The sequence below is a fragment of the Paroedura picta genome, chromosome 7 (genome assembly GCF_049243985.1).
Source record: "Paroedura picta isolate Pp20150507F chromosome 7, Ppicta_v3.0, whole genome shotgun sequence".
Classification (NCBI taxonomy): Eukaryota; Metazoa; Chordata; class Lepidosauria; order Squamata; family Gekkonidae; genus Paroedura; species Paroedura picta.
The window spans coordinates 95,574,521-95,600,294 of NC_135375.1; the positions used below are offsets into that span (position 1 = coordinate 95,574,521).

The 25,774-nt window shown below is 47.8% G+C and overlaps 1 protein-coding gene across 3 annotated transcripts in view; it reads left to right on the top strand.

Annotated features, from left to right (window-relative positions):
* The window catches only part of CORO2A (coronin 2A), a 74,386-nt gene that overhangs the window by 21,217 nt on the left and 27,395 nt on the right, over window positions 1–25,774 (top strand). The window contains exon 2 of one of the 3 annotated variants that reach the window (XM_077345488.1): window positions 22,016–22,089. The exons of 1 other annotated variant lie outside the window; for it this stretch is intronic. The gene's annotated coding sequence lies outside the window, so the exon portion shown is untranslated. Of the gene's footprint in view, window positions 1–22,015; window positions 22,090–23,154; window positions 23,358–25,774 lie in introns of those variants that run through there. One more of the 3 variants, XM_077345487.1, reaches the window with a different exon arrangement.

Consider the following 25,774-nt stretch of genomic DNA (forward strand, 5'->3'; position numbering starts at 1 on the left):
TTTGGGAGGGGGAGGTACCTTCGCAAGGTATAATACCATAGAGTCTGCCCTCCAAAGCAACCATTTTCTCCAGGAGTTCTCTGTGGTCTGCTGATCAGCTGAAATACTAGGAGATCTTTGAGGGCTGTGTGTTCGGCTACCCTATTCAGTAAGTATCTTTCGCTGACAGGGCCTGCATGTTCTAAGACAAGATGCAAAAGAAGGGCCTGCTCCTATAAACCAGATCTTAATAGTAGCAGTTCCAGATTAATCCCTGCTGAGTGCTAAGAGTGTTTGTGATCTAGTGGGTGGTGAGAATCATAGAACAAAAATTGAAACCAGCAGCCTGCGTGGGAATGCGAGCTAATTCCAGAATACGCCATTTGGGCAGCAGAGACTCTGAGGTTTATCAGCATCCTCTACCAGTTGAACACTCTTTGCGTTAAGCCTCTGAGCTCTGTTTTTGACTGATATTTCTGAAAAGCCGGTTTATCAGAGCCCTCTGTTGTCATTTTCTTTGTCCCCGAAACTACTTTTCTTAAAACTGTTTTTATTTGGTCTGTCAGCCCCTTAAAGAATGTTTTTTTTACCTTTTTGTAGACTTACTTTAAAAAAGAATGTGTATACAGTCAACATCTCACAAGAAGAAAGGCATAGTCACACCTAGTCTAGCTCTCAGTCTATAAGGCATGGTGGCCAAACTGTGGTTCTCCCGCCTAGTGCTGACAGGAGCTCATTGGAATTGTAGTGCATGGACATCTGGAGCCACCACTGTTTGGTCACCCCTGCTCTATAGGGCCAACTGTCTTCTGCAGTGAATGGTTGACTATTTTCTAATGGCCCTTGGCGGGCAACACACTGGGGTTAAACGTTCTCATGCTTGTAAAGAGAGGAAGAAGAAGAGTTGGTATTTATACCCCACTATGTACTACCTGAACGAGTCTCAAATTGGCTTACATTCACCCCTCCTTCCTCTTCCCACAACAGACACCGTGTGAGGTAGATGGGACTGAGAGAGCTATGAGAGAACTGACTGGCCCAAGGCCACTCAGCTGGCTGCATGGGGAGGAGTGGGCAAACAAACCTGGTTCCTTCCAGTTAGAGTCTGCTGCTCTTAACCATTACACCACGCCAGCTTTCTGCATCTGAGACTGTAAATCAAAAGGAGGGAGAGATGTGGAGAGGTCACTCTGGTGCAAAGCTTTCTTGCACATGTTTGATTTGCTTCAGAGTTTTTGTGATCTTCTGCACATTTTTAAGTGCCTCCAGAACTCATGTGGGTATTTTGCTGATCCCCCCCACTGCTTCTTTGTACCATTTTTATCCAGACTTTTTTCCAGACGCTGCTTTGGAGTTCTTTTTGCAGGTGCTTAATTCTGCATTAAATTTATCGTGACCTGCCCAGCAATGCATTCCTGTTGGTGAAACCGCACCCATGTTCCCTCCCTCCGTGTCTGATTAGATCACTTTGTGGTAACAGTAGCTCAAAAAGTGTTCTTTTATTCTGTTTGACGTTCCTGATGATGTGGTGGCTCTTAACTGGATTGGAAAGGTTCTTCTGACCGCAGGTTATTAGAATCCTCTGCTGCATAAGGCCTGTCTGTGCAGGTTTGTTCCTTGATGGTTTTCATCTAGGAACACTCATTGTTGATGGAATGCCACCTTTCACCTTGCCTCACCTCAAAGTGCTTTTCAGGGAGGTGGGCGCATATCGTGGGTAGAGTAGATGTATGTGAATGAACCTTCAGTCGCTAGTTCCGTTCTTGCAATAGCCCTCTAGCTACAGGGATGGAGGAGTCTTGGGGAGGGGAGTATTTTGTGGCTGTGAGAGACAGGAAATCTGTGGGTCCCTGGGAAGATTTGTTTATAATGTGGTGTGGTCCTTCTATGACTTCATTTTATCGAGAAGAATCTTTCTGGCCTTAATGGCAGCCTGAAGTTTACTTTTCTGTTCTTGCTTTTTTTTCTTGCTGATTCTACCCCTTAGCTCACTTACTCCTATGCAGTGGGTTTTTCACCATAAGAGGTACCCTACTGCAGTGGTCCCCAACCTTTTTATCACCGGGGACTGGTCAACACTTGACAATTTTACTGAGGCCCGGGAGGGGGGGGGTAGCCTTTTGCTGAGGGACGTTGCTGCCACTGCCTGAGCCCCTGTTCCACTTGCTCTCCCGCCGGCACCCCTGACTTCCCACCGCCCGCTGGGGGGTGCTGCCAGCAGCAGCTGTGTAGTACCATGCCGAGGGGGAGCCCCAGCCATAGCAGCCGCTGGAGAGCATCAAAGGTGAGCCAGCGGCAGAGTGGCAGGTCAGCCCCTGAGGCAGCAGCCGGGGAGGAGGACGAGCAGCGGACCAGTACCGACTGATCCACGGACCGGTACCGGTCTCCAGACCAGGGGTTGGGGACCACTGCCCTACTGGATCAGGCCACTGGTCTAGCTAGGCAGCATTGTGTTTTACACAGTATCCAATCAGTTACCTTGAAGAATAGGAATTTGAGGCCAGGGCCTGACTAATAAAGCCTCCGGGCTTCAAGGATGCTAGAAGGACAGCAGCCTTGAAACCGCTTTCCAGAAACACCTTTCCTGCAGCCTTGGAGCTGCCTTCTGAAGGGCAGAAAGGCCTGTTTCATCCCTGAAACTAATTCCCTTTTGTTGATTGCCGGCCTATTCAATTACTGGGGTCAACAGGCTGGTTTTTCTGCCATTGCATTGTTTCCCCAAATCCTCTGGCTCTCCTTTATCTCATAGGCATGAATGATAGTCACATGCTTGTTTGAAGAACTCAGAGGATGCATTTGGGGAACATTCCTGCCCCTGATTAAAGCCCCGGCTATGGGGAATTCAGACCTTTTCTTACATGCTTAAACCAACCTCTCCCTGACCTGAATTTGTTTCTTGGTCATGGGAGAAGGAGGTGGAAGGATGGGAAAGCTGAGCCAGATGTTGGAAACTGGCCTTGGATGGGTAGATAGAGGCACATCTTGTCCTCCAATCGTGGCTAATTCCTACATGGATCAGCACTGGGACCATTGTTGATTGTGTTTTACTTGTGCTGAGCAGTATGAATAAACCCCATTGTAATAAATGGACAGGAAAGTGTGTGTGTGTGTGTGTATGACAAACACAGACAGAGAGAATGAGTTATAAGCTCTGCTTATCAAGAAGAGCAGTTTTGTGTCCTTTGCTTCTTAGGGTTCTCTGTCTCTTTGTCTACCTGAAGTTCCTTAATTGAACTTCAGGGCAGAGTTCACCTTTCTATTCTTACTGCTTAAAGGTAAAGGTATCCCCTGTGCAAACTTAGTTACACTTAAATCCTTGTTGTCCACAGTGGCCCCCAGTCTTTTTTGGGCTGGGAGCTGGGAGGGGAGGAGAGGGAGGCGCAGGCACCGGTGTGCTGTCGCTCCCAGGTGGGGTGGAGAGTGAGCATGTGCCACGGGAGGGGAGGGAAGCGCCCCTCCTGGCATGCCGGTGCCCACGCCTCCCCCCCTGCCATTTGCACTTACAGTGGGAGAATCCCCCCTCCTCAGTTGAGGTTCAGGAGCATCAATATATATTTTAGTGATTTTAATCCTTTACAGCTTGTCCATCAAGCCGTAAGCCACGTATGGGGACTTACCAGGACTTTGCAGAAACAACAACAATACACACAAAACTCTCCTTTTTTGCTACCTGGCTTGAGTTGCTATAGAGTGGCAGAAGGGTTTTTCAAATACCTGGCAGACCAGAATACCTGTCAAGGACTAGAGTAACAGAAATCTAAATGTGAGTAGCCTACTAGATATCCCTACAGATCAGTAAGATCCGGTGGCACCTTAGAGACGAACAAGATTTTTAGGGTGTAACTATAAGCTTATACTCTGAAATCTGTGTCTGACTCTAAGGTGCCCCTGGATTCAAATCTCCTGTTCTAGTGCAGACCAACAGGGCTTCTCTCTGAAACAGAATTCAGATTGTGACCTTGTCCCCTTGTACATTTTGCTGGAGCTCCTGGGCAGATAAATTCAGGTAGAAATCCTGGAAAAGAGTAGCTGACGCAAGCATGCTTTATGAAAACAGTAATTTGCTGGACTGGAAAAGCCTGTGCCAGGGAACTGAAAGTAGATAACCTTGGAGAGAGACAGAGACCCGGTATAGAGGGAGCATTCAGATCTAGCCAGCAGAATCTGCTTAGGATCCCCGGCCCCAAAGAGATCACATTTGCCTCAACCAGGGCCTTTTTGGCCCTGGCTTCGGCCTGGTGAAATGCTCTGCCAACTGAGATCTCAGACATTAACACAAGGCCGAAAACCACCTGATCTACTGGCCTTCCTGTCAGAATCCACCGGCCAACTGCAATATTTTAATGTTAATTTTAGATGTTTTATTCTACTGTAAACTGCCCTGAGTCTCACAGGATAAGGCGATTCAAAAGAGGACGGTAACTAAAAACACCAGAATAACTAAAAACCAGAAGCACATTTTGACACGAGGCGAATACTGGGAATTCTGTCAGCAGGAGCAGCATGTTTGTCTGTTCCGGAAAGCAGTGCATTAAAAAAACTACAAATGATTTATTCTTTCTGTCTGAGTTAATAGCTCTTACCTAGGCGGGTCTCCTGCCGTTTGTGTATTTTCCTCTCCTTTTCTCTGAGATGCTGCCGTAATGGAAAGCAAACTCTACCCTGGGGGTTTGTCTGCAACCTGCCCCCACCCCTTAATGTTGTGCTGGGCTTTTTTGGCGTATGATAGCCGTTTAGTTAGCTGTGTCCTGATAAGCAAAATAAAATCAAAGCAGAGTTGCCAACTCTGGGTTGGGAAATTTCTGGAGGTTTGGGGGCGGAGCCTTGACAGGGAGGAGCCTCAGGAAAGTGTAATGCCATTTAGTCCAGCCTCAAAGGCAGCCATTTTCCCCCAGGGGTTCTGATCTCTGTAGTCTGGAGATAAGTTGTATTTCTGGCCCACATCGTATCAAGACAAATGATATTTATTCTGCCATAGGCTTTGGTGAATACAAAAATGCGAAACCACTGTGCACAGGCTATAAACAAATCACCGATCAGACTTTTTAAAATCAAGCACTATAATAATCTTTCCTATAACAATATTATGAAACCATTCCAAAGGGATACAATGCAATATTACCCATTACACCTTCAATAGGGGTCCATTAACAATCTTAAATCGCCAAGCTTAAAGCCCTAGCTCGATCTCCAAGCCTGGCCTTGGAGATATAACGTATCCTCACCTAGCAATGCCAGGAGCCATCCTAAACATAGTATTTAGTAAACACATCAGGTGCTCTAGATATACATTCCCATAACAAATCCCTGTTTCCTAATAAGTTTTCTGCAAGTGTTTACCCATAAATAGAGCTATAGTCCTGTAAAGCTCAAGGATTTCTCCCATTGTAATGCACAAGACAGTAGATTCTCGGATATCATTAATCACTTGTCTTCCCAGCCAATGTCAGGTTTTGGACTCGTAAAAAGTTCAAAAAGTGTACAAGTAATGTTGCTAACATCGCAAAAAGCAACTGACATCATAATATAACAGCAATAAATAGAGTGTCACTCATAGAATCATTGACTTCCAACTCAAAATAATGTTTCTCGTCTCTACATTGTAATCAAAACATACACTTTTGTGAGTCAGCACTTCAGATCCGAAGGGTTGGATAGGAAGGCATGATAAATTCAGTGCTCCCTTTGTCAGACGCTTTGAAGTGTGTGTCCATTAGGCTGATGCTTTTATATTCATAATCGAGAATATGGGTTGGGTTGGTGGACGGGCCAACTATAGTTAGATAAGCAAAGTAAGATTGGCATGCAAATTAGTGTAAGACATGCAGATACAACGGGAAGTTATGTAAGTATAGCCAAGTTACTTGATGGCTGTAAAAGGTGGGATATGTAAGGTAGTAGGACTTATAGCGAGTGAGGAATCCTGTGTATAACCAGCTTAGTGTAGTGGTGAGGAGTGCCGGCTTCGAATCTGGTGAGCTGGGTTTGATTCCCCACTCCGCCCCCACATATAGCCAGCTGGATGATCTTGGGCAAATGACAGCACTGATAAAGCTGTTCTGACCGAGCAGTAATATCAGGGCTCTCTCAGCCTCACCCACCTCACAGGGTGTCTGTTGTGGGGAGAGGAAAGGGAAGGCGATTGTAAGCCACTTTGAGACTCCTTCGGGTAGAGAAAAGCGGCATATAAGAACTGAGTCTTCTTCTTCAGTAATATCAGGGCGCCCTCAGCCTCACCTCCCTCACAGGGTGTCTGTTGTGGGGAGAGGAAAGGGAAGGTGATTGTAAGCCACTTTGAGACTCCTTTGGGTAGAGAAAAGCGGCATATAAGAACTGAGTCTTCTTCTTCAGTAATATCAGGGCTTTCTCAGCATCCCCTCCCTCACAGGGTGTGTGTTGTGGGGAGAGGAAAGGGAAAGCAAATGTAATCCGCTTTGAGACTCCTCCTGGTAGAGAAAAGCGGCATATAAGAACCAACTCATGGCTGACTTATAAGAACCAGGTCATGGCTGACTTATGCCGACTGTATGAATTACTGACATCCATAGCCTCCTATCACTGACAGCCTCATTCAGGTCTTGCAGAGTGGAGGCCGTGGCTTCCTTTGTTGAATTAATCACTGAGGAACCTTAGGTGCCTGTTAAGACCTAGATGGGGGCGGGGTATGGTCTTGGTGTGGCATCAGAATGTGGCAGAATGGAACATTTCTTTCCTCACCTTCAACCTCATCTCAATGATCTCCACAAAATGCTGATCCTGGGGAATGGGGAACCCTGAGGAAAAGTATGGAAGAGCTGTTTGTCATGGGGAGGGGGAATGGGCAGAACTTGCCATGTTAGTTTGGATCCAACCCTCGAACTTGTCAGTGAATTCCAAATCACCAATTTCCTGTTGGATTCTCCCTTTGACCTTTCTTTGTGGACGAAGAGCAACTGATCCGCAACAGAATGTCCTGGAAGAATAAAATGGCTGCCCACTGGGTTTCTGAATGTTGTCGTTTTTAGTGACAGATTGGTATCTAGTTGTTCTTTTACATAAGAACTTAGTCATGGAAGCGGCAAAAGCCCAGTTTTCCCATTGGTTTTTAAAGTGAGAAAACCATTGTGAGGTGATGGGTCCCCTGCAGTCTTTTTATGTTGATATGTAAAGGTGGGATATGTAAGGTATCCTCAACACTTTGTTTTGCCTAAGGGATTTGGTGCTTACTGTGCCCTGGATAGCTCACACCTGCAGTGGATCTCCAGGACTTGGCAAATGCCGAAGTTCTAACGCATGGGAAGGGCATTCACAAGAAAGCATTCAGCACGCAGAAGGGATGAGCGGAGATTACCCGGTCCTGGCTTTATTTTGATAAAAACAGATGCAAGAATAATAGGAGGGGTTGTGGTTTAGTGGTGAGACGTCTGTTTTGCACGCAGAAGGTGTCAGGTTCAAGTCCCAGCATCTCCTGTTTAAAGGATCAGATGATGTGAAAGACCTCTACCGGAAACTCTGTAGAGTTACTATCAAAGTAGATGGTGCAGATATTGATAAGACCCATGTTCTGTCTGGTAGCTTCATAAGTTCATGAGGTTCTATTTGATTTGAGTATAATAAGAGTATCCAGAATAGAATTATGTGTGGGTGGATGTGTAGTTCCTTGTGGGTTTCATATCACTAGGAGCTCGGATGTGCAACCAGAGATGTTTTCAGAACTTTTTCATGCACTCTCCCATTTTAATGGGCAGTTTTCCCTCGCTAATTTGAACTTAAGCCTCTCTGCTTCCCCGAATCTACTGCCTTCTTCCAATTTGGCTACTGATTTCAGGTGCTCGTGCACCATCGATGACCCTTTTCCAAAAACCTTCTTTGGATGGAGCTATCTTGTGTCTCTTTCTAAGGGCTGTTCAAAATGTTTCTGCCGGAGAGTCCATTACGCAATCCCATCCATTGCACAGAATGTCCCTTTCTGCTTGGAAGAATTTTCCAACTGCGTTGTGTAGGGGTTAGTCTGGGATCTGGGAGATCTAAGTTCAAATCATTGCTCTGACATGGAAGCTTGGGCTGGTCACATGCTCTCTGCCTAACCTACCTTGCCGGATTGTTGTGAGAATGAAATGGAAGAGAGAAGGAGGATGGCAGCTGTTTTGGGTGGGTCCCCGTTTGGGAGATAAGTTGGGTATAAAGAGTAGATAGGGACCCCCAAAGAGATGTCATTAGATTCATAAGACTAGATAAAACAGTGGAAAAACAGAATGTATGAATATCAGTAGATGTTGTTCAGGGTCCCCCATCTTCACAATGGCTTTGCCTTGTTTGAGAATTCATGAGCATGGGATTCACAGAGCTTTAAGCATGTCAACGCAAATGATGGGCCTGTAGAAATGGAAAGGGTTGGGGCCCCGGTCATAAAAATCTTTGCTGGCCAAGGCTCGTCACACGTGGCAGTGACTGGAGTTGGGAATGGAAAGTATTCTCATTTTAACTTAACTGCATTGGGGGTGGAGGGTGTCAGAGGGCGACAGAGTGGTGGATTCCTGCCCTAGCCCTGTCCCCAGGCCAGCAGAGTAGACTGCTGATCCATTTCTGGCATTGGGAGTTTGGGGGGGTGATGGAGCGTGAGGTCACATCCAGCTGCAGTGTCTGGGGGTGATGTCACTTCCGGTGACATGGGGGCGTGGCCTGCTGGCCTCACTTCTGAGGTTTCTCACAGCCTGAAGAATTTTTCAGGGGTTTCTCATTGGTAGAAAGGTTGAGAAAGGCTACTGTAGGGGTTTGAAGGGCAGAGATGTTCAGAGGAGGTTTGCCATTGCCTGTCTCTGCATAGCATTTCCTTGGTGGTCTCCCCTCCAAGTACTAACCAGGGCTGATTCTGCTTAGTTTCCGTGATCTGATGAGATCAGGCTAGCCTGGGTCATCCAGGTCAGGGTCGTTGTGATAGATTCGGCAGCAGAAATAAGACAAGAAGGCACAGTAGCAAATGCAAAATCTTACGCCTATTCTGAGAGCAATTGTGGAATTGTGGAATGCATCACCTTGAAACTGTTTCCCAGTTCAGGAATGTGGTAGAGGAAGATATTGAGTTAACAGCGTTTTGTCTAATCTGCTTTTTCTTTTAACAATGTTTTAAATTGGATTTTTTGGGTATGTCTTTGTGGACTCCGTGTTCCCATAAAATGGTCTGCAAATTATCCTTTTTAGAACACAAGGGTTTTGTTCTTTCTTTCCCCTGGGTGGTAGGAAAGATAATCGTTCCACATTGAGTTTCCTTCAGCGCTAGAAGCATAACAGAAGGGACAAATTTGTTTCCTAAATTAAAGGGTGGTGTGCAACAGGGCTTTTAATTGTACCATATCAGAGCTCGTTTTCCGCCCTTTTATGATCTCCTGGCACGTGTGTTCACACACACACACAGACACAAATTCTCACAGTGGCTGAAGTGTGTTGTTTGTGATCTGGAACACATGCTAAGGTTGACATCGCCACTTGGCTGTGAAGTTCACCAGCGACTTTCTCTTCGCCAATGTACCTTTGAGAGCAAAACGAGAAACTCGTGTTATCCTGAGCTCTTGAAGAAAACATTGGATGCACAGATGGCATAGAAGAGAAACTGGTGGGCAGTATCCTCCCAGCTTTTCCCTTGGTGAAAGAGGGAATGACTGTGCTGTAGACCAGCAGTCCCCAACCCCAGGTTCGGGGACCGGAACCAGTCCGTGGCTCAGTTGGTACCAAGCCGCAGCTCCTCCTCGTCCTCCTCCCTGGCTGCTGCCTCTGGGGCTGCCCTGCCACTCTGCTGCCAGCTCACCTTTGGTGCTCTCCAGCGGCCGCCTTGGCTGGGGCTCCCCCTCGGCCTGGCACTGCCCAGCTGCTGCTAGCAGCACCCCAGCGGACGGCGGGAAGTCAGGGGCGCCGGCGGGAAAGCAAGCGGAACGGGATCAGGTGGCGGCGATGTCCTTCGGCAAAAGACTCCCCCCCCCCCGGGCCTCAGTAAAATTGTCAAACGTTGACCGGTCCCTGGTGATAAAAAGGTTGGGGACCACTGCTGTACACTTTATGGATGAAAGCCACCAAGGGTCGGTGGCTAAACTGAGGAGCGGAAAAGCCGGTCGGCTCCTCCTCTGCAAATTAAAAATGCTTGCCAAGCCCAATGGTCTAGCACAGTCCTGAAGAAAGACCCTGCATTTTTTAAAGTAAGGAAGAAAATGTGCTGGTTATTATGATTGTTGTTTTTATTTTTTTAGATTTTTATTTCCCTCCACTCCTGGAACAGGCTCGTGGCAGGTTAACAAAGATGGTCCATCACTAAAACCCCCGATAAAAGCCCATTCAAATATCAATATCGATACAAGGACATAAAAAGATTAAAGACATCTGGGAGTTGACAGCAGCTTTCTCACTCCACTGAAATTCATGGCCTCCCTATCAGGCTCCTTGCGAGATCTCACTGCCTACCCCGCAGGGGTGGTTCAGTGGCTGAACTTTTCAAGATACTGAAGGGGAGATTGCAGCAAAAGGCAATGTTTCCAAGAGGTAAAACTGTACTGACTATCTCTGGATTTTCAACTGGCAGCTGTCCTCTGAAGTGTTCCAGCTCCTTAATCTTTGCTCCCACGGTAGTAAGCGATTAAAAAACCCTGCATTCAATCATGTTAATGCATGCATACGCAGGAAAAAAGCCATTAAACCAATCCGAAGCCCTTTCATATTTATCTTATGGCCTGTGTTTTGTCAGAGATCCGAGGATTGTCTGCCAGTCACAAAAGGGACGTTCGAGGGGGTAGTTCGCTATTTCCTGCCTCCCTGTCGTGACCCCTAGTGTTCCTTGGGAGAATTAGCACCCAAATCCTTGGAGGTCTCCCAGCCAAGTACTAGGGTCAGCCCTGCTTAGCTTCTGAGATCTGCTAGGATCGGGTTTACCTGGGTCATCCTGGTCTTATTTCATGCACAGACACCCACACATTTTAAAAAGATCCACAACATATGCTTTTGTAAAGATTCGCAACCTCAAGCATTTGGCATCATTGTAGGTGTAGCCCAAGCTTGTTAGAACTTCCACCTCTCAGAAGGTAAAAATAATCTCCCTTGGGGGCTTGGAGGGCTGTGCTTAATGCCTGGAGCTAATTACCTTTCCAGGAACAAAGTTCCCCTGTGCAGCAGGCCCTTGGCTGACAGCTGCAACAACCGTGTCCAGTGAATTCTGCACTTCGGTGTATCCAGAAGCATCCCTCAGGTGCTCGTTGGATCCCAACAGCGGGTGGAGTTGGCAGCCGTTCCGCGTCCCTTCTCTGTTCCCAACGGGAGGCTTGCTTTGGAGACGGCACTCCGTGTAAGGTGTCACGGCGTGAATGGGAGGGAGCAGATGGCAGGTGCCTGGCAGTTTCTTAGGTGATGCGGCCCCCCGAAGGAGGGAAGCCGTAGAAGGTTGTGGGACCCAGCTGTCAGTGTTTTATGCCGTAGCGGGACCGCTAAGCCAACGGCATCCAAGTTTGGTTCCCTATCATGGCCAAACAGCTCTGTGTCATTGAACTGTGATACTATCTTGATGTACATAAAGGTATTGTTCCATTGGGCTTTGATTCATGGGATGGCCTGCGGTGGGTTACGCCCACCACAACATCGCGTCACGTATATTTACTATGACAACGAGAAGAGACTTCCATGCAAGAGGGCACTGAGAATTCTCTGCCAGAGTTCCCTAGCATCCTTCACAGAGTTTCCAATTTTTCTCTAAGAAGAAACAGAGGCTAAAACACTTTTTGTAGATAAGCATGAGAGAGTGCAGGAGAAAAGGAGGAGAAATGCGTAAAATAAATAAAAAACAACCACCAGGCATTCTGGTTGTACTTAAAGGCAGGTCCCAGGCCACAAGAGGTTGAAGACGACTTTCTTCTTGGCCCTGGAGGGCTGATCAGAATCAGAATCACCCAAGCTGGAAGAGACCACAAAGAGCCACCTTCTCGGAGACTTAAAAATCGCACCCTCCTGACGGGTGCTCTCATCCTAAAAACGTCCAACGAAGGAGACTCCAATGCCCTCTGAGGCAGCATGCTCTATCTACAAACAGCCCTCTTGTTCCGTATTTGAGGGGAACATTCTTTCCCATAATTTGAGTCCATAGCTCCTAGTCCTGGACATCCTTCCCACTAAGGGAAACCAGTACCCCTTCCCCAAGACACTTGTGGGAGTTGGGGGTGTAGGGTTGCCAGATCCAGGTCTGGAAATTCCTGGACATTTGGGGATGGAGCCAGAGGAGGGCAGAAAGCTCTGTGAAGTCACTGACCAAAGCAGCCATTTTCTCCATGGGAACTGTTCTCTGTCATCTGGAGGTGAGCTTTAATTCTAGGGGGTTCTCCAGGTCCTACCTGGAGGCTGGCATCCCTAGTTGCTATGCCAAGGCAGGCTATAGCAAAACCACCTCTGAACGTGTCTTGAAAACCTCACAGGGTTACCGTAAGTCCGCTATGACTCGATGGCGACAGGAAAAAAATGGCAAAATACTCAATGTGTTTGAATGTTTCAGAAAAATTAAGACAACACGTACAACTGTGAATACAGCATGTTGGAATCTGAAAAATTGCTCTCTCAGCTTTTCTTCCTGGGGAATTGTTGGGCCAGCATGTAGTCACGGACTAAAGTTCACCCTCGTAAGGACAGTTCCAGAGTGTGACCTATGCGCGATTGTTCTAAAGGGTGCTGCAATCTGGGTACTTCATCACTTTCCTAATTAAAAACAAACACACCCAAACACACACACACACCCTTTGACTGAATATAACAGTCCTGACACATTAGCAAGCGTCTGTGAGGAGAACCCAGCTTGTTGAAGAAATGAATACATTTCGAGGAACTGGTGAGGGGTATAAATGCCTTATTTCGCCATGATAGGGTTTGTTTTCCTCGATTACCTGCAAACACATCCAGAGCCGCTCTAGTCTGTTAGATGAGTCCTGTAACGGGGGTGGGTGGGATTCTCATCCATCTCAGTCCAGCGATAATACCAAAGCCCTTCATTAGAATGAAGTAGGGATGAGGGGGGAAGGAAAGGTAGGATCCTGCGTTGAGCAGGGGGTTGGACTAGATGGCCTGTATGGCCCCTTCCAACTCTATGATTCTATGATTCTATAAAGAGGTTGAGTAAGTTGTGAGGGACGTGGGGAGAGAGTGTGTATTCCCCCACCCCCATAATACTGAAGCTTGGGGTCACCTAATAAATTTGGCTGGAGATAGATTCAAGGCAGGCAAAGAGAACGCCTTTTGTGGGAGGAGGGGACGCTTCACAATTAGCTTATAAATTTCACTGCCCACCAGCTGTACCGCCAGCTTTGACTGCTGGCGGGTCAGGTAGCTGACAGCTCCGATAGCACCATCTTTAGAGGCGAGGCTCCTCTGAATGCTGGGGATGAACAGTGGGGGAGGGCGGCTGCCCTACTTTCCGGGGAGCATCTGGGCTGGCCAGTGTTGAAAACAGGACACCGCAGAAGACAGAAGGCACGCCCCGGCTGGTTATTTAGGTGTTCCGTTGCTGTAACCATGTTTGGATCCACGGAACTTATCCTGCAGCCAAATTAGAGGTGTGAAATTATTAACATTTAACCATTGAAATACTAAGGGTTCCTTTACCTGCCTGTTGGGGGGCGGGTTGCTGTCATGCTGCAACCAGTTTACTGCAAACCTGTAGGATTTTCAAGGGAGGGAGGAGGCATTCCCAGCAGGGGGAGTTCGGAGAGCCAGCTTGGTGTTGTGGTTGAGAGCCTTTAATCTGGAGAACCGGGTTTGATTCCCCCTCTTCCTCCACATGGAGCTGGGTGACCTTGGGCCAGTCACAGCTCTTGCTGAACTCTCTCAGCCCCACCTACCTCACAGGGTGTCTGCTGTGGGGAGAAGAAGGGAAGGCGATTGTAAGCCGCTTTGAGACGCCTTCCGGTAGTGAAAAGCGGCGTATAAAAACCAATTCTTCATCTTCATCATTGTCTGGCTCTGCAACTTCCTTGGTGGTCTCCCATTTTATTAACCAGACCCTGCTTGCTTCTGAGATGATGATGTTTTAATTTGTTACCCACTACTCCCAAGCAGTCTTGTGCCGTCTTACAGATGTCTAGTTAAAAGCCCCCATTAAAAACCCCATTAAAATGGACGCAAAAATACAAAGTACAATAAACCAACAAACCCAACATCATGGCGGAGAACCCCCACCCCTATCCCCAGCCCTACCTCTAGAGGGAAGAGGAAGGAGAGACGAGGTCACCAAAGTTGCAGCTTGACACCAATGAGATGGGGCTATCCCCAGCTATACGGGCGAGGGCTGATCATTTATATGATGCCGTAAGTATTTTCCACAGCTTGGGAAACTGCCAGAAGGATCCCTGTGCATTCCAGGAGTATCTGTGCCTGCAGAAGGTGCGTTTTCCAAAGCTGGCCTTACTGTTAATGGTCTATGCATGACACTGAGGCACATTAACATGTCCGAATTTTTTTTTAACAAAACTCAGTAGCAGAGGTGATAATGTGTAAGAATATATATGTGCGCTAGGCTGTGAGCATGTTAAACGTAAAAGATAGTATTTTTATTGTTTAAATGGTTGTTTACTTAAAGGAGGTTAATGGCTATATATTTTAGCCCTTTACGGCCTCCTTTGCTCCCCCAAAAGGGCTGATAACAGCTTACTACAGTCTCCCTGTATTTTGGGGGAATTACAGCAAACTTCTGTGTTTAGTTCTAAATACCATCTTTCCCCCAGTCGATAACAAACATAAGAAAGATGGGAGGCCCCGCCCCCATGGGTGGGGCAGATCCTGTTTATTGTTAAAGGCATGCAGTGCAAAAACACCCACTTATTTATTGTTCATGTGATTTATATACCACCCCTCACTGTGATTTATTCTCTGGCATTTGCTTGGTGTTGCAATGGGGGACTCAGTTGGGGGAGCATCCTGGCATAAGTGGCATTATTTGGGGGATCGACAAGGGGAATTTTGATTTTCGAGTTGAAATGGATGCTGCTAGAAGCGGGCGCGGTTATGCTCACAACCTGATCACCGGATGCATTTGCAAATAAGCTGTTTGCCGTAGAAGGCGCTGACATGAAAGGAAAGTCGCCCCGTCACAGACCCTTCTGGGAACTCCCTACTGCTTGGGGCGAAATCAGTGCTGTAAAGCGTCACATTTCCAATGGGTTTCATATACATAGCCTGTGATCAGCAGGGGGAGCTGGTTGGCAGAGAGAACGGTCCGGGGCAGTCTGTGCTTGAAGGTCAGATAGGATTCTTACCCCAGCGTAAGGTTTCTGGGGCTAGAACCGAATGCCTCTGACAAAGCAAACCCTAGTCCACGCAGGTTTATGCTGGAGCAAAATCTTGAGCATGTTTACGTTTCCACTAGACCCTGAGGATTTGTGCCGTTATTTCTCTGCACTTCTCTAGAACAGTGAGTGTCAGATTTCTGCCCTAAAAAAGTAGGGGAGTTCAGTTTGGGAAGCAGCTCCTTATCAGCAGGTCTTCCCTGTTTCCCCAGAAGCTGAGATCTGGCTGGCTGACAAGATTGCAGCTGTCCTCGTTCAGCAAAGCTGTTCAGGCTCCAAAGTCAGCATCCTCCTAGAAACCCGCTCAGGCGGAGGCTTGTCATCTCACCATTCAATGAGTGTGCTTTAATGGTTTAATGGCACAGCGTTGGAGGCTGAATTTCCCTGCAGCAGTCCTGCAGGAAACCTTTGATATTCACGGGCAAAAGAGGGGAAAGGCAACGGTACATCAGAGCATCATTGGTGTTTTCCCGTAACCAGCCATCCTTGAAAATGTTTTGCCCTCGCTTCTAGGAAGGGAAGCTCTGAATGAAAGAAAGCAAGTTAACCAGATTTAGTTTCTGGAGTGAAATGTTGGGCTTGTAGCTGATAGGGAGGCCAGCCTCCAGGTGGGACCTGGGGATACCCCAGAAATCTTGCTTAGTCCGGATTACAGAAAACAGTTCCGTTGGAGAACATGGCTGCTTTGGAATGTGGACTTTATTGCCTTGTACCCCACTGATATCCCTGTCCTCCCCAGGCTCCACCCCCGAAATCTCCAGGATTTTCCCAACCTGGATCTTGCAGCACCAGGAGGGCCCTGCCAAACCTAGTGGCTGGTTTAAATGGCAGCATTTTAATTTTCAAAGTGTTTCATGTGCATCAGGTTTTCCAGCTTCAGGGAATCCTTTCTGTGCAACTTAGCCTTGCATGGAATCCTAGCGTGTTGCAGAGGATCGTGGGAAATGTTCCAGGTGCAAATTCAGCTCACTCAGAGCCTGGTTGTCAGTTGCACAGCCAGCTTTCCCCTGTGGCTGCTCATTGCTGGAGAGGTTTCTTTGGAAGTTCGTCTGCCATTCTTCTCATCAGGGAACACCATCTGTGTGAAACCCCACACTTCACACTGTGCCTTTTCAGCAGTTTAATAAACTTTTTTGGCTATTTAAGGCAGTACAGACTGTAACTCAGTGGAAAGGTTCCTGCTTTACATACCGAAGATCTCAAGTTCGATCCCCAGCATCTCCTGTTTTCTCATTCATTCATTCATTCATTCATTCATTCATTCATTCATTCATTCATTCATTCATTCATTCATCCATCCATCCATCCATCCATCCATCCATCCATCCATCCATCCATCCATCCATCCATCCATCCATTCATTCTATGATTCTCCCCCTGAATCCTTACCCAGATGCTTGGAAGCAGCGATGAGGTGGCTCAAGCAGAGTTGTCTGAAGCTCAACCCTTCAAAGACTGAGGTCCTGTGGCTGGGCAGGAAGGGTCCAAGTGAGGAAGCGAGCCTAACCAACCTGGACAGAGTACACCTATCAGTGGCTTGCTTTGCCAAGAACCTATGCGATTCTCCTTCTCAATGGAGGCTCAGGTCACAAAGGTAGCATGGCTGGCCTTCTACTACCTGCACCAGGCCAAGCTACTAGCACCCTACTTGGCCCTAGAACATCTAGCCACAGTGATCCATGTGATGGTTACTGCTAGACTGGACTTCTGTAATTTGCAGGCCTTCCCTTAACCGTGATCTGGAAACTACAACTGATCCAGAATACCATGGCCAGGAGCCTCACAAACACACCGTGGAGGTCTCAGATCCGCCAACGACTGCTCTGTCTCGCAGTTGAATTCCGGATCAGACTTGAGGTTCTGGTAATCAACTTCAAGGCCATACGCTGTCTGGGCCCAGTGTATCTGAGAGACTACCTTTCTGCCTATAGCCCCCAAAGAGTGTAACATTCGGCCACCACCAACTGTCTGAAGATCCCTGGCCCCAAAGAAGCAAGGTGGGCCTCAACCAGGGCCAGAGCCTTTTCGGTTCTGGCCCCTATCTGGTGGAACGAGCTCTCTGAAGAGATTGGGGCCTTTCCTGAACTCCCAAAATTCTGAAGGGTCTGTAAAAGAGAGCTCCTCCACCAGGCAATCAACAGAGGCTAACAGACCTAACACCATTCAGCTGGCCCCCGATATCACAGACATCTTCCACATCCTGAACCCCTGACCCTCCCCCCCACACACACAGGTTCTGTTTGAAAAGTTCAATTGCATTGCTAATAGTTGTGGTAGGTAGGTAGGTAGGTAGGTAGATTTTTATTATTTCAGCACATATCACAAAAAAGGGAGGACTACTACAGAATTAAGAACAGGCAGCTTTCATAGCTTATAAGATATTCTTATTACTATTGTAATTGTTAATTTCATTTCTCTTTAGCTTCTTCTTCCCACCACATTGTCAGTCATAAACCATAATCCATACATTCCATCCTTATTGTACCTTCTCCGGTTTTCAAAAAGATTAAACAATACGTCACGTGAAAGACTTTTAACTGAGACTTGGGAGGAGCCACTAATTGAAACAGGAAATCACAGTGACGTTGATCCGCCAGCTTCTGTGTGAGGCAGCTCCTTGTGTATTCAAAGAAACACCAGCAGGCACAAGTTATGGCAAACTGAATGCAGATGGAAACAAGCCAGCCTAAAAACCACTACAGCAGAAGGCCTAATGCAGCCCGCCCTTTTGAGCCACAGTTGCTACCCATTCCTGGGCAGACTTCAGGAGGCCTCACTAGACCAGGCTGTAACTCAACAGAAGAACTGTCACTGGATGTCGTCATTGGTCTTAGATTCTGAAAAACAACAACAGTGTTCCTCGATTGCATCAGGGACAGCAAGAGGACACAGGGAGATATCTCGGGACTTCCCCGTGTCTCGTGTGGTGACTAAGAAGTGACTTGTCACGGCCGAGAAGTCCTTGGCTGAAATGATGCCTCAGCCACCAACAAACCTTAATTAGCCCTTGTTATCAGGGATCGTGGCAGCAGCTGTGCCATGGGATCACCAAGAGTTGGACTGGACAACAACAATCAAACCTCTGGCTTTCTGTTCCTGGGAGTCCCATGTCTTCTGGTCAGCAAGAGCCAGCGTGGTGTAGTGGTTAAGAGCAGCGGCTTCTAATCTGGTGAGCCGGGTTTGATATCCCGCTCCTCCACAAGCAGCCAGCTGGGCGACCTTGGGCTCGTCACAGCCCTGATAGTGCTGTTATGACTGAGCAGTCCTGTTAGAGCTCTCTGAGCCCCATCTATCTCACAAGGTGCGTGTTGTGGGGAGAGGAAGGGAAGCCGATTGGAAGCCATGGACGTTATACCAACTGGCCACACCTCCCTGCCATGCCCCCTGGAAGTGGCCTGTTACTGGGAGTGACATGTCACTGCCCACATTAACATGCAAGCTCGAGGAGAACTGTGAGGGGTGATATCGGAGGCAAATTCAGGCAGGATTAAGCGTGCAGGCTCTGCCCCCTCCAAGTCGTAGAAACTATGAGAGAACCCATTCACACTTGGGAGGGGGAGCAATGGAAGAGTCCATTTCCCTAGCTTGCAACTGAATAAAACAGGAAGGGAAAGGCTGCGGACCCCCTCTGGAACTCCCACAGACCCCTGGCTGGGAATTCCTGTTCTAGACCAAAGAGTATCCAAACTCTAAAGCCCTTCCTCAGTTTCGGCAGCATCGAGATGATCTTGGAGTACTCTTGCTGCATGGAAGTCACTGTTGTATTCTTAGGAAGCCCGTTGCATAGGTGTCAGGAACCAAGCGGTTGAGACCCAGCAGATTCAAACAACAGGCCTCACTTGCGGGCTTCAAGTTGAAGCTTCAAGTAAAAGTCTTTATTTGGAGAATCAGGACAAAGATCAGCACATCGTAGAAGAAGAAGAAGAAGAAGAGCTGGTTCTTACATGCCGCTTTTCCCTACCCGAAGGAGGCTCAAAGCGGCTTACAGTCGCCTTCCTTTTCCTCTCCCCACAACAGACACCCTGTGAGGGAGGTGAGGCTGAGAGAGCCCTGATATTACTGAAGGAGAAGAAGAGCTGGTTCTTACATGCCGCTTTTCTCTACCCGAAGGAGACTCAAAGTGGCTTACAGTCGCCTTCCCTTTCCTCTCCCCACAACAGACACCCTGTGAGGGAGGTGAGGCTGAGAGAGCCCTGATATCACTGCCCGGTCAGAACAGTTTTATCAGTGCCATGGTGAGCCCAAGGCCACCCAGCTGGCTGCATGTGGGGGAGCGCAGAATCGAACCCGGCATGCCAGATTAGAAGTCCGCACTCCTAACCACTACACCAAACTGGCTCTAACCTCTATATAAGCTCTAAGACAGGAATCTTGACAGCGACGCTGCCGAAGGGAGCTTCAAAGCACATATACCTTAGCTAGGGGAGGGGGCATAGGGGCAGCATTCGGCGGGAAGGTTGATTCACACAGGAAGAGCAATACAGTTGCCTCTTGACCTACAAGGTGCCAAAACAGCCCAAACAGCCACCAGGTATTTAGACTGGGCTCCCAGTGAGAACAGCCTTGTGAGAAAAGATAAGGAAGTGAATGCGGGATGAGGCTTTGAAAGGCAAGCAGGGGGTGGGAGGGGCGCTCCCAGGAAGGTGCCACAACACAGCCGGAGATCCAGGAGCCCAAAGCAATGAAGTGAACCTCAAGAGGGGGTGAAGACTAGGGGTTAGGAACTAGGAGGTCATGACAATAGGTCTTTGATATCTTAAAGCATAAGGCAGTATTTCAGGTGTGTGAGTCATAAACTGTTAAGATTTTGTAGATTAGGGCCAGCGACTAGGAGAGAATACAGGGAGCCAGAGCAGACTGTAGCCCTGCTATCTGCAGACATAATGCTGATTTACTTTATGGGGTTATTGTTAGGATTACCAGAATCGCTGTGTTCTTAGTCCCTGTACTAGACACGAGGAGCTCCTCAGGTGTGTGTGTATATATGTATGTATATGTATATGTATATGTATATGTATATGTATATGTATATTGTTGGTCACATTGTTTTCCTGAGCCAAACAAGGAACAGTCATTGTTTTTGGAATCGCTAAGCTATGACAACATTTAGTGGCAGTATTGCCTTGGGCCATTTCAGCTGGGCCTCCAGAGGACGTGCCAAGCCGGTTGTTACAGCGCCATGGTGATATATCAGTATTTTACTACCTTAGAAAAAGAAACCCCATCTTCAGGGGGGGGGGAGAGGGAGTGGTTTGACCACACAGTCCGGAAGTGGGCAGGAGGGGGCAGGACAAAGAGACCTGGCAGAGCCATTGCACACAAGGAAAAAGGTAACTCAGAACTGGCACCCAGAAAGAGATCAGGGCAAAAGTAGTCTCAAAGGAACCGACAAGAACTGGGGAGGGGGGGGGCAACAAACACAAAGAACTCCAAACAAAGAGAAACTAAGGACACAGACTTGTGTATGGAAATCACGGGGTTAAACAAAAGCAATTGGGGTCCAGGAACTGCGAAAGAAATCTCATGTGGGAAAGATCTGAGATGCAGGACCTACTGGAGGTGAGACATATGTAAATTCCAGACGTATTCAAGATAATTAGAGAAGTGGTTTACAATCGTGGTTGTGGGTAATAATGTAGGTTTTCCCTTGCAAAGTCTGAGGAATCCCTGGTCCTTATTAAATACTTGGAAAGTTGCGTCAGTCTACTAGGTTGCCTTGGGAATCCCCTTTCTGGGGGCCAAAGCAGGCATGGAAATAGCAGGTCTGTGTTTTTAAACACAAATCTGCTTCAGTCATGCCAAACGCGTGGGGGGCAGAGGTGTAGGTGGAGTGGTCTGAGGTGCAAAACCCTCCAACCCCCCACCCCGGTTACTTATCGTTCTTCATCTCCTCTGTGCAAACGTTTTTCCCTAGCTTAACTCCCTCCCCTCCATGCAGGAGAATACCCCCTGGGGAGACAGACGCCAGGGAGGTAATCTGTAGGTGGGTGGAAGGTTCTGCCGTCGTGCCAATTTTGCTGTTTCAAACAGACCTCCCACCCCACACGACCTATGCGATGGGGGAATAATCTGTGTTTAAACAGATTCTGCCACATCTTGTTTGGTGCCTGTGGAAGACGAAAAATGAAAGAAAAACAAATCTCAATACACTCGGGGTAGGTTGGGAGGGTCCTTTGGACCAAAATGAAGCAAAAGTCCTAGTGGCACATTAAAGTTTGCTTTACGTCTCCGACGAAGGGCGCAGTGTCTCACGGAAGCTCGTACCTGAAATAAATGTTGGACTTCACATAAAAAATCTTGCTGGATCAGACCGACAGGCTATAGGGGCAGCTTAATGTAGCGGCAGCTTCTAATCTGGAGATCTGGGTTTGATTCCCCACTCTACATGCAGGCAGCTAGGTGACCTGGGGCCAGTCACAGTCCTCTTAGAGCTGTTCTCCTAGAGCAGTAATATCAGGGCTCTCTTGGCTCCACCTGCCTCACAGGGTTCCTGTTGTGGGGAGAGGAAGGGAAGGCAATTGCCAGCTGCTCTGATAGAGAAAAGCAGGGTATAAAAATCAATTCTTCTCCTTCTTCTACTCCAGTATCCTGTCTCACACGGTGGCCAGTCAGATACAGACAAAAGGAACGGTTTGTAGTGTCTACAATCAAAAAGAGAGGAAAAAAACCTACCCCAAGGCTATTAACAATATTTTCAAAATGTATACTGCATAAAGAAAAGTAAAGAAATAAGTCACTTCTATCTTGCTTTATTGTAGGATCCAACGAGAAAGGTTTCTACATTTCTCCTGTTTCCAAAGGGTAATTTTCCTCAGTGGTTGTTTTCTCACTTGTAAGTAAATTGGTACTTCAATACCTCAATTAAATCTATTAAATTGCTTAAAGCAGTGGTCCCCAACCTTTTTCAGGCTGGGGACCGGCGGCACCAGGGAGGGCGATTGCCCAGCCGCACACGCGCAATGCACATGCACGGCCGAAAACGTGCATGCGCAAAAGTGCCACGCATGCAGGTTTTTGGCCACGCATTGTGCATGTGCGCATGCGTGGCCCTGCTTCCCTCTTCCCCCTCCTCCCACAGTAAGAAGCTTGCTGGGCTGCAAACTTGCGGCCTGGGAAGTTTCTTACTGTGGGGGGGGGTCGGGGAGTGGGAGCCGCAGCCCGGTGGTTGGAGACCACCGGTTTAAAGTGTACCCCAGCTTTTGGCTCTGCACTGTAGGGATGCTAGTGATCCGACTTATCCTCCATGAATCAGCAGTTCCCTCAACCGAGCCAGGAGTGTCTGTGCCTTCCCCCTGAGCCTTTCTAAGTCTGTCAATATGTGCATCGGGCTGGGATCTCTCCCAGAATTATAGCTGATCTCCAGATGACCAAGATCAGCCCCCTGGAAAAAGTGGCTTTTTTGGTGGTTGGAAGCCATGGCATTATGGCCCGTCAAGGTCCTTTCCTCTCTGCAAACCCCACCTACCCCAGGCTGCTTGCTGCATCCAAACACTCCAGGAATTTTCCAACCTGGAGTTGGCAACCCAAATGTAATAAGGAACATCCATATTTCAGGCCAACTTGCTGATTCTGCACACCCTGTGACAGTCCCTAAAATTCCCCTGAGTTTGAATTGTCTCTGAGTATGCAGTCTGCGGCGGAGGAAACTGTCTAGACCCACGTTGCGTCTGTCTTGGAGTGAAATCCACGTTGAGTGGAAGCCCTTGGAATTATACCTGAGCCTTGGCTGGTGCCCCCGGGCAGGTTAGTCAAACAACAGAGCAGATAACTGATACCCGGAGGTCATGGGCAAACATGCACGGTCGGTAAACAGAGCTGATTCACCTGACTGACAAGGAGGCAGCGAAGACCACGCCCAAGCAGGCAAGGTTTCAGGTTCCGATTTCATTGTTTTGTTTGCTCGGCACTCACACTGGACGGGTGCAGGCAGGGGAGCTCGACGTGCAGACTCGGTTGGCATGGGCTGCTGAATGCATCTGCTCCTCATTCGTAATTTTGGGGGGGAAATCATTTTGCATCTTGGGTTTCATGAAAAGTGGCACCCAGCAGCGCTCCAAGAAGTATTTAATCTTTTGGGAACCGGTTGTGAATCAATGAAAGGTAAGTGGCTTTGGAAAAAAACCTTTGGTTTATTATTAATTATTATTATAGTGAGGGTCTGGTCAGCATGACATGTACTTGATTGACTGGGGACTTACGGAGCTGATCCCAGCCAGCTGGTTCTGTTCAGTGGCTGGAGCCCCTGTCAATCCATGGCAGATGGGCTGGACTGTCAGACTAATGAAAACGAAAGCAGTTGCACCTGGGACTTGTAGAGCTAGTGGTTGGCAGACATTAGCTCATGTTCGCCTCTGGGGTGGAGTGGGGAAAGATTCACTAGCAAATTCCTGCTGGCCAAGCTGCTGTCAGGAAATGGACCACGTTGCCCGACAACTCTGCCATAAGACCTGTCTTGCCAAGTAGAAGAAACAAGGGATTTTTCATGCGTCTGATATATAACATTGTCTGTGCTTAGTTTAATAGGTCACAGGTTAAGGGTCACGCAGAGCAGTGGCTCCTGGGAGAGTGGAAAGGAAGTAGTTCTGAATTTCCTGCGTTATGCAGGGAGTCAGACTAAGTGGCCATTGAGGTCCCTTTCCAATGCTTAGTTTCTAAGTCATGAAGGCCCCAAATGGATAGGTCCCTTCTCCAAGGGACCGTTGGATTGCTCCCTGTTGCAAGGAAATTGCAATATGTTTCGCCAGTGGAGGAGATGTCAGAGAGGGAAGGGGTATATGGGAGGCTTGACGTCACCTTATGATCCTAATCCTGACCGAAGAGTGATCCGGTATCCCGGACTCAGATTTCAGGGACCTTGGCGAATAATCAGCAAGCAACGAATCGGCCCTGCGGAATGAAAACGTGTCTGAGATGCCAAAAATTCGAGCTAGAAATCGGTTATTTTGCCAATGGCAAAGGCCACTGATTGATCCGAGAAAAAGGGGAGCTGGGTTGGTTTCGTGGTTACAGTCGTCAGGCGAAGACCTGGGAGAAACTCTCACGGTTCAACCCCTTCCCGCTTGACCGTGAAACTCGTGGGGTCTCACCTCACGTCACTCATTCTTTCTGCCCGATCCACTGGGCTGGATGGCTGTTATAAAGATAAAACTGGGACATTGGAACCATAAAGCCACACGCCCCCAACCCCCCTGCATACCTCTTTGGAGGAAGGGTGGGACGAAATCATACAAGAGAGATGCAAATTATCTAGATCAGGGGTAGTCAACCTGCATCCCCCCAGATGTCCATGGACTACAATTCCCATGAGCCCCTGCCAGCAAATGCTGGCAGGGGCTCATGGGAATTGTAGTCCATGGACATCTGGAGGACCGCAGGTTGACTACCCCTGATCTAGATATCACAACAAGTGGATTTTCCCTTGGTTTGACTGTCGTTGATTGTTTCCGTTTTCTGGGTGGTATCTTTTAAGAAATGGGTCATACGTGTGTGAGAAGCGGCAGTTGAACTGCTCAGCTATTGGCAGGACTGAAGTCATCGAGTGTGGTTTCACTCTCTGTATTTAAAAAAAAAAAAAACACCCTTATATCTTCCAAGTTTCAGTTGGCACAGCAAGACACAGCTTTTCTCCTTTTTAAATTTTTAATTACTCCTTCCGCTTAAATAGTGTGGATAGAGTACTGTCTCGTGACACTAATGCGTTGCTTGAATAATGGCTGCTCTCTCGTCTCCGGAGTTTCGTAAGTATTTATCACTGATGGGTTTGCCTTCAAAGATTGGGAGGGGGAACCTTGCTTTGTATTAACCCCCTCCCCCCCCCCCATAATGTTTACAAGAAAGGTTAGGCTAGAATTCTTCTTTCGATCTGGCCATTTTCCATGGGCAGGGAAAGTTTGACGTAAGAGACCATTCAGGCATGCTGTTCTTCCTCTTGCCTGTAACTAGCAATGACACCGTTCCAGGATCTCTGGACCACATGGATGTAAAAAAAACAGACAAGAAGGGAGCATTTGGGGAGGGGCTGCGACACAGGAGAGGAGCCTCTGCTTTGCATGCAGAAGGTCCTTAGTTCAAACCCTGGGATCTCCAGGTAAAAACACCAAACAGTAGGAGAGGTGATAGACTCACCTGTGCTGGAGTCCCTGGAGAACTGCTGCCGGTCAGAGTAGGCGATCCTGCCCTTGGTGGATCAATGGTCTGACTGAGTACAAGGCAGCTTAACTCAGTTTATGCAGCGAGGACCAGAGAACCAGCAGCGGTTCAGTCTTAGAAGCATTAATGTGCTTTGGAGTTTTCAAATGACCTTGAATGAGAGGTCTCTGTGTATTGGACCAATAGCTTGAATAGCCGCAAATTCATATTTGCCAGTGACCTGCCATCTGCCACCCCAGGGATACAGAAAAAGACTGAAATCTAGCCTGAACTTCTGTCAATCTTGAAAGCTGACGGTGGCCATGATTCTTGAATGAATCATGGTAGCATGAAGCTTGTACTTAGCCCTCTGTTATGGAAAACGCTAT